Source organism: Panthera leo, chromosome D3 (assembly GCF_018350215.1).
Source record: "Panthera leo isolate Ple1 chromosome D3, P.leo_Ple1_pat1.1, whole genome shotgun sequence".
Classification (NCBI taxonomy): Eukaryota; Metazoa; Chordata; class Mammalia; order Carnivora; family Felidae; genus Panthera; species Panthera leo.
In genome coordinates, this window is record NC_056690.1 from 46,218,635 (window position 1) to 46,228,017 (window position 9,383).

General features: G+C 39.9%; 1 pseudogene; it reads right to left on the reverse strand.

Moving 5' to 3' along the window:
* Positions 1 to 7,094: 7,094 nt before the first annotated feature.
* Positions 7,095 to 9,078, reverse strand: LOC122203944 (annotated as a pseudogene).
* Positions 9,079 to 9,383: the final 305 nt, after the last annotated feature.

The window sequence follows — 9,383 nt, forward strand, 5'->3', positions numbered from 1 at the left end:
AATTATCTTAATTAGTTATCTTAAGCAGTTTTTTTCCCATTCAACTTCTCATATTTAGATTTCAGTAAATGATCTACTTCATATTACGAATAGGTTTTTCTCTTACTTATCCATGAGTACATATTTCACATAGTGGAAAAAGAAAGTGGGAGTGTTGCTAAGTAAAGACTCAAATACAAATGGGAAAAGCCCAACATTTGGAAATAAGGATATTTTACTTTATTGGAAGTAGATACATGAGTATCTATAAGTTATGGAAGTAAGGATGACTGTAGAGGATTTTTATATCAACAAAATAGTTGTTTGCATTGCCTTTTTTATAAAAAATCAGCTTTTCTGCTTACAAAAATGAGAACTACATGCTTATTTGAATTTAAATGTTACAGGAATTCAGAAATGTGAAAGCAAAAGTCCGTTGTATTCCAGAAACTATTGTTTCTAGTGTGGCATGCATCCCTACCAATTTTTTTTTTTCCCTTCAGCATATGTTACTGTTTAAAAACACCTCTGAACAGGAAGCAGGATGAAGCGGGGCCACTGATGGTGAAATGTTGGTCATGGGTAGACACCCTAAGCAAGATGAGGAGGTGGAGTCTCTAAGATATGTCAGAGGCAGTTCATTTAGGTTCCAGGCATCACGAGAGACTGTTCTCTGCACCTTCTGAAATTCTGAGCAGTTTTCCCAGCACTTTAGAAATTACGGGTAGGGGCGCCTGGGTGGCTCAGTCGGTTAAGCGGCCGACTTCGGCTCAGGTCATGATCTCGCAGTCTGTGAGTTCGAGCCCCGCGTCGGGCTCTGTGCTGACAGCTCAGAGCCTGGAGCCTGTTTCAGAGTCTGTGTCTCCCTCTCTCTGACCCTCCCCCGTTCATGCTCTGTCTCTCTCTGTCTCAAAAATAAATAAACATTAAAAAAAAAAAAAAAAAGAAAAGAAATTACGGGTAAAGGGCACCTGGCTGGCTCGGTCAGTAGAACACGTGGCTCTTGATCTTGGGATTGTGAGTTTGAGCCCCATGTTGGGTGCAGAGATTAAATAAGCTTAAAAAAAGAAATTGGGGGGTGAAAGCTCATCTGATTGTACTTTTCAAACCTCAATACTTATGTTTTGAATATAGGTATTTTTCTATTGGAGTTTTGTATGGATTACATAAAATTTAAAGAATGATTTAAGTTTTCAAAGCTTGTGCTTGGAAACAGTTTATTCATTTGAAAGCCTCTTGTTTTTATTTTTTGATCTCCTATGTGTTAATCAATTCAGAAATATTAGAAGGGTACTTTTGGGAACAGCATTACTTTTGCTGTCCTAGGCTTTCCAGCTTTTTCCCAAACATAGCTGGCTTTTTGAGGAGTTAAGGTCAAATATAGTAGAAAGATAAGAAAGCAGCTGGAAGGGGAAGGTGGGGTATTCACAGAATAAATAAGTGAGCTACTACTCATCTTTCTAATGATTTCTGGGACAGAAAGAACACGTAATTGAATAGAATATTTGACACAAAGTCATAAGAATGGTAAAGCATCAATGAGTCAAAATTTATGAAAAATCTGGAAAACATGAAAGAGGGTTTGAAAGTTAAATCTGAAGAAGAAACAAGTCCATTGCTTGTAGTATTAGTATATTGTTAATAACAAAACAACTCATCAATTTCATTTTTTTTTGAAATTGTATATTTGGAAAATGGTAAAACAAACATTGGACAGCAGAATTGAAGCATCATCCCCCCATCCTCCCAGTTCATATGTTGCAGCCTTAACCCCTAATGTGACAACTATATTTAGAAATAGGGCTTTTAAGGAGGTTAAGTGAGGCTGTTTAAGGAGGCTTTTAATAAAGGTTAAGAAAAGTCTTAAGGGTGGGACTTTAATCCAATAGGACTGGTATCCTTAGCAGAAGAGGGAGAGACACCAGAGATTTCTCCCTACACACAACAGAGGAAAAGCCACATGAGGACACTGAGAAGGCAGCTGTCTGCACCCCAAGGAGAGAGGCCTCATCAGACACCCAACTGTGCTGGCACTTTGATCTTGGACTTTAATCCTCCAGAACTGTGAGAAAATTCATTTGTTTTTGAAGTCACCCTGTGGTATTTTGTTATAGTAGTGTAAGCAGGCTGATACAAAGACTAAGGTGGATATAAAGATTTTTTTTGGTGGGCATCCTACTTCTTCAACTGATTTAAGAATTTTGCTTGGATAACAAATATCCAAGATATTTGGGGAAATTTCAGATGAGATCGTGGGAACATTGCCCATAATTGAGGAGGAATGATGGAGAACGGGAAGCTCTTGGATATTTGCAGGAGCCACTCCGGTACTACTTTTAAAAGGAAGAATATACATATAGATTTACTTATTAAAATGTTACTATCACTTGAGTGTGCATGAATTTCAAAAAATCCATTAAGTAGGCTTGTTAAAAATAGGGCAATACAAGAGGTAGGATTTTTTTTTAATTTTACTTTTTATTTTTTTAAATTTACATCCAAATTAGCATATAGTGCAACAACGATTTCAGGAATAGATTCCTTAGTGTCCCTTACCCATTTAGCCCAACCCGCCTCCCACAACCCCTGCCGTAACCCTCAGTTTGTTCTCCATGTTTATGAGTCTCTTCTGTTTTGTCCCCCTCCCTGTTTCTATATTATTTTTGTTTCCTTTCCCTTATGTTCATCTGTTTTCTCTCTTAAAGTCCTCATACGAGTGAAGTCATACGATTTTTGTCTTTCTCTAATTTCACTTAGCATAATACCCTCCAGTTCTATCCACGTAGTTGCAAATGGCAAGATTTCATTCTTTTTGATTGTGAGTAATACTCCATTGTTTATATATACCACCTCTTCTTTATCCATTCATCCATCGATGGACATTTGGGCTTTTTCCATACTTTGGCTATTGTTGATAGTGTTACTATAAACATTGGGGTGCATATGTCCCTTCGAAACAGCACACCTGTATCCCTTGGATAAATACCTAGAGTGCAATTGCTGGGTCGTAGGGTAGTTCTATTTATAATTTTTTGAGGAACCTCCATACTATTTTCCAGAGTGGCTGCACCAGCTTGCATTCCCACCAGCAGTGCAAAAGAGATCCTCTTCCTCCGCATCCTCGCCAACATCTGTTGTTGCCTGAGTTATTAATGTCAACCATTCTGACAGATGTGAGGTGGTATTTCATTGTGGTTTTGATTTGTATTTCCCTGATGATGAGTGATGTGGAGCATTTTTTCATGTATCAGCTGGCCATCTGGATGTCTTGTCTGGAGAAGTGTCTTCATGTCTTTTGCCCATTTCTTCACTGGATTATTTGTTTTCTTGGTGTTGAGTTTGATAAGTTCTTTATAGATTTTGGATACTAACCCTTTACTTGATACGTTGTTTGCAAATATCTTCTCCCATTCTGTCGATTGCCTTTTAGTTTTGCTGATTATTTCCTTTGCTGTGCAGAAGCATTTTATTTTGATGAGGTCCTAATAGTTCATTTTTGTTTTTGTTTCCCTTGCCTCCAGAGACGTGTTGAGTAAGAAGTTGCTGTGGCCAAGATCAAAGACATTTTTGCCTGCTTTCTCCTCAAGGATTTTGATGGCTTCCTGTCTTCATTTAGGTCTTCATCCATTTTGAGCTTATTTTTGTGTATGGTATAAGAAAGTGGTTCATTTTTCTGCATGTCGCTGTCCAGTTTTCCCAGCACCACTTGCTGCTGAAGAGACTGTCTTTTTATTCCACTGAATGCTCTTTCCTGCTTTGTCAAAGATTAGTTGGCCATACATTTGTGGGTCCATTTCTGGGTTCTGTTCCATTGATCTGAGTGTCTGTTTTTGTGCCAGTACCACACTGTCTTGATGATTACAGCTTTGGTAATACAGCTTGAGGTCCGAGATTGTGATGCCTCCTGCTTTGGTTTTCTTTTTCAAGATTGCTTTGGCTATTTGGAGTCTTTTCTGGTTCCATACAAATCTTAGGATTGTTTGTCCTAGCTCTGTGAAGAGTTCTGGTGTTATTTTGATAGGGATTCCGTTGAATATGTAGGTTGCTTTGGGTAGTATTGACATTTTACCAATATTTTGTTCTTCCTATCCAGGAATATTTTTCCTTTTTTGTGTGTGTTCTTCAATTTCTTTCATCAGCTTTCTATAGTTTTCAGTGTATAGATTTTTTACCTCTTTGGTTAGATTTGTTCCTAGGTATTTTATGGTTTTTGGTGCAACTGTAAATGGGATTGATTCCTTGATTTCTGTTTCTGTTGCTTCATTGTTGATGTATAGGAATGCAACCGATATCTGTGCATTGATTTTATATCCTACAACTTTGCTGAATTCATGAATCAGTTCTAGTTTTGGTGGAATCTTTTGGGTTTTCCATATAGAATATCATGTCATCTGCGAAGAGTGAAAGTTTGACCTCCTCCTGGCCGATTTGGATGCCTTTTATTTCTTTGTGTTTTCTGATTGCTGAGGCTAAGACTTCCAATACTATGTTGAATAACAGTGGCAAGAATGGACATCTCTGTCTTATTTCTGACCTTAGGGGGGAAAGCTCTCAGTTTTTCCCCGTTGAGGATAATATTAGCGTTGGGTCTTTCGTATATGGCTTTTATGATCTCGAGGTACAATCCTTCTATCCCAACTTTCTTGAGGGTTTTTATCAAGAAAGGATGTTGTATTTTGTCAAATGCTTTCTCTGCATGTATTGAGAGGATCATATGGTTCTTGTCTTTTCTTTTATTAATGTGATGAATCACATTGATTGTTTTGCAGATACTGAACCAGCATCCCAGGTATAAATTCCACTTGGTCATGGTGAATAATTTATGGAATGGTAACTTTAGATAAAATTAGCCATTGAGCAACCTAGTAGCCAATCATTGTCAAACAAGATTCAGGAGACTCAGGACTTTTGTATCAACCCCAGTTTATTCAATGTTTTTGACAGTGACTTGATGATAAAAAAGGATCCTCTTAACAGATTTGTGAAATGACAGGAATCTGCAAGAGTGAAATACACAAATTTGTTCAACCGTTCAGCCATGGAAAGACATGGGTGGTTATTTCTGGTATTGGCTGTTATGAATAAAGCTGCTATGAACATCTGTATACATATTTTTGCATGAACAATATAGTGCAATTGCTGGGTTGTATGATAAATGCATGTTCAGTTTTATAAGAAACTCAACTGTTTTCTATAGTGGCCGTATCATTTTACACTCCCACCTGCACTGTATGAGTTTCTCCATATCCTGCCCATCATTTTTTATAATCAGGTTTTTTTTTAAATTTACTTTCTAGCCATTCTAGTAAGTGTGTAGTGATATCTAGTAAGATCAGTACTAATAGTGACATGATTTTTGAAAGCATAATTATCAACATTTCAGTGAACAAATATTCTCCCAATGGCTAATGCATGATGATGTTACAAAATCGTGAGTATTTTGGTTTTAAAATATGTCCGCAAATTCTTTGATACCTCTCCTTTGAAAAGATGGAAGCTAATTCCCTTCCCCTTGAATGTGGACTCTATTCAGTGAATCTGTCAGTGAACAGAACCTAGCAGAAGTGGTGGTGTGTGACTTTAGTGTATAAAAGACATTGTGGCCCTGCCTTGTGCTTTCTTGGATCCCTTACTCTGGGGGAGGTCAGCTGCCATGTCTTGAGGACTCTCAAGACTCATATGGGGAACAAAATCCTGACAACAGCCACATGAATGGGGTTAAAAGCCGATCTTCTGTCTTCAGTCACACCTTCAGATGATGGCAGCCCTGGTCAACATCATAACTGCAACTCATGAGAGGCCTTGAATGAAAATCCTGATGCTTGCCCTATCCTGATGCACAGAAAATGTTAAAAAAAAAATGTGAGTTTAAGCTATTAAGTTTTGGGGGTAATTTGTATTGGAACAATAGGTAACAAGTAAGATACATTCAAAGCTCAAGAAAGACTAGTGCATTTTAATGCAACAGAGTACAAAAAATGTATTGATAACAGTTTTAGATGCCACATTGCAACTAACCTTAAGAAACTACCACTTGTTGAATACTTGTGTAATATTAAAGAATATCTACAATGATCTGAAAAGGCCATTAATATACTCTTCCCTTCTCCAACTACCTACCTATATGAGGCCAGATTTCCCCCACATACTTCAATGAAAACAAGATAGCCCAACACATAGAGTACAGAAGCAGATATGAGAATTCAGCCGTCTTCTGTGAAGTCAGACATTAGATTTGCAAAATATAAAAATGCCATTTTACTGAAGTTTTGGAAAACAGTTATTTGTTACTTATGGATGTTCTTTACATGAACATGTAATGTTTTTTTTATTTTTAAATGTCTAAATTTTTTTCAGTTTTGACTTTTAACAGTAAATATTGATACAACCCATAAACAGAAGCTCATTGAGGTCCTCAATAATTTTTACAGTGAAAAGATGTCCTGAGGCCCAAAACTTAGAGAACTGCTCTACCACCTAGAGGCATGAGGATGTATGTAAAGGAAAGCAATTAGAATTGGACTGGAAATCAAGTTGTATGTGGATTAGCCAAAGAATTTGAAGGTGCTTGGCCTAGAAAAGATTTAGGACCTAACGGCTATCTTCTAAAAGCAGAACATTGGGGCACCTGGGTGGCGCCATCGGTTGAGCATCTGACTTAGCTCAGGTCATGATCTTACTGCTCGTGGAGTTCGAGCCCTGTGTCAGACTCTGTGCTGGCAGCTCAGAACCTGGAGTCTGCTTCAAATTCTGTCTCTGTCTCTCTGCCCCTCCCTCTCCCCTGCTCGCTCTCTCTCTCAAATATAAAGTAAAACGTTAAAAAAAAATTTAAAAGAAGAGTACTGATCCATTTTAAAAACCAAAAGGAATTTTAAAAATTCAAAGAAGAAAGTGAAAGTCACATGAAAACCTGCCAACCAGTGACAGCCACTATAAAAACATTGGTACCTGTCGTTCTAGACATCTGTCATAAAGTCTAAAAAAGAATAAAAAAACAAAAACCAAAAGAACTGAGAGAAAAGCCTGTATGCTGTGCTTAGGTTTTAGAAACTGTCAGAAACACTTTTTCAGCCACTGCAGGAGGAAAACAAGTCTGTAAAGCTACTTATCTTAAACACCAGGGGTTACTTGAGCTCTGGTGGCTCTGGAAAACACCTGCCCATAGAAGAAAGAAGAAAACAAAGCACCTGATGAACTTACTCCGGGCCCACTAACAGCCAGGGGCAGTCAGGGCAGGGGACCCACCTCACATCTCATCAAGGGGTTCAGTTGGAGGCTGCATTCCTTTTCTCCTCTGCTGACTTTTAGTTTACCGGTTCCTGGTAGGCGTGCCCTTCAGGGCCCCACTGACAGCCTGGTGGTCACCAGGGCTGCTCTTCCACTGCAGCCCTGCGTCTGTCTAAACATACACTTTGCCCAGCTTTTCGGCGTCTACTCATCTTTCCCTTTCCTGCTCAGTGCCTCGTCCCCTCAGTCACCGCTTTCAAAGCAACAAATTCATCATGGAACGAAGTGACAGCAAATGTCAGGCTCTCTTCTCTGGGCTTCCCTGCTCTCCAAGATCATGGCTTCTCAGGTTCCAGCTGCCGTGGTGGCTCTCCAAGCACCTTCGTGAAAGGTATAAAATGGACGTTCACAAAGTAATGAAAACAAAGGTCCTAGGTGGTTTTTTTTTTTTTATAACCGTTGTGCATGTTTTAGTGTTTCCAGTTTCCAGATGAACCAAAAACAGTTGAGGAACCATAAGAAAATCTTTAATGATTTTTTGAGTTCCTATTCAGACAATACCATGCATGACTTGATCTCCCGTGTAAAACCCAGGGACCATGTGGCTGGCTATGTCGCCATCCCTGAACAGCACGGCCAGTGTACACTCATTGTCCTCTGCCTCCTCAGAGCACACACCACTCAGCTGTGTGACATTCTAGAAGTGGCACACACGTTTCAGAAACAGCCTGGCTGCCTGGCCGTGCGGTAGCTCTTTTATCCCCCACATGCAAAAAATAGTCAAGGGGGTTCCCCATCCACCCAGGATCTGTAGAGTTTCCTTTTTTAAATTTGCTCTTACTTAATATTACACACAACTGAGGAGCTGCTAGGTCCAGCTATCACACAGTATGTCATATTAATAAAAGCAATACACACACAGACATTATTTTACCTAAACACACTATAAAACCAAGTGAATTCTAGGGCATGCCTTGCCCCCAGTATTTTATTTTTAAAATACTATTGGATATGCATAGCAGTTGTGGTTTTTTGTTTGTTTTTCTTTTTTTTTTTTTTTTCTTTTTTTGACAGATCCTGCCGCGGGTTTATTTGTAAAAGTAGCACAGGCGGCTGATAGAAGGCCAGGCATCACACCAGTCCTGCCACCCTGGCAGACAGAAGGCTCTACACCGGAGCCTCTGTGGGGGCCCAGGCACTTTGGGGAACCTGAGCTGCAGCAGGGGCTGGAGCCGGAGTTTCAGCTGCAGCCTGGGCCTTGGTTTGAGCCTAGGCCTTGGCCTTTGGCCGGCAGAGTCTGAGATCTTGGCAGTGCAGGCACAAGCACGTTTCCCAAGCTTGGGGTGAGCGATGTAGGCAAGTCGATTGATTGAGCTTGCAGCTGCCACTGTTTGGGATCTTGGGCTCGACAAGGGCCTTGATAGCCTTGGTACGTGCACTCATGAACTCGGCGTTGTTGGCCTGCATCTTCTTCAGGCCCTTCTTGTCGTGCTTCCAGGCAAAGTGTATTCCTCAGGAACTTGGGGTCTACCCCCTTAAGATATTTCATACCTTTGGGTTTTTTCAATTGTTTTTTTCACATTTATTTATTTTTGAGAGGGGTGGGGAGAGGCAGAGAGAGGGAGACAGAGGATCCAAATCAGGCTCTGTGCTGTGAACGCAGAGCCCAACGTGGGGCTCCAACTCCCACACCACGAGATCATGACCTGAGCTGAAATCAAGAGTCAGCCGATTAACCGACTGAATCACCCAGGTGCCCCCAAGAGAGATTCATACCTTTGTGACCATAGTTTCTTGATGCCATTTCTGTGCCATTTTTGTGACTGGTTGTGCCTGGTGTGTTTCTTGGACTTGTCCATGCCTGCACCAAAGCCCAAGGCTCCCATTAGCAGTTTTAATATAGGAGTGTTTCAACTCAAATGTTAGCTTGAAGAGATCAGATATTGTTTTGTGCAAAGCTTTTAAATCACAAAAAAATAGTTATGAAATGGCAATAACATATCAGTCTTTTCTCATTACCTTTAAATTGTTTCATATTACTCTAAAATACTGCATATAGTAGCCTGTTTGCTTCTTTCCCTCGTGTTTATATTGTACTTATTATCATGTGTTCTTTCCGAAGTCAACTGCCCTCTTCGCCTGTCTGAACCCTGACCACTGTCAGCCTCTGCATTCTC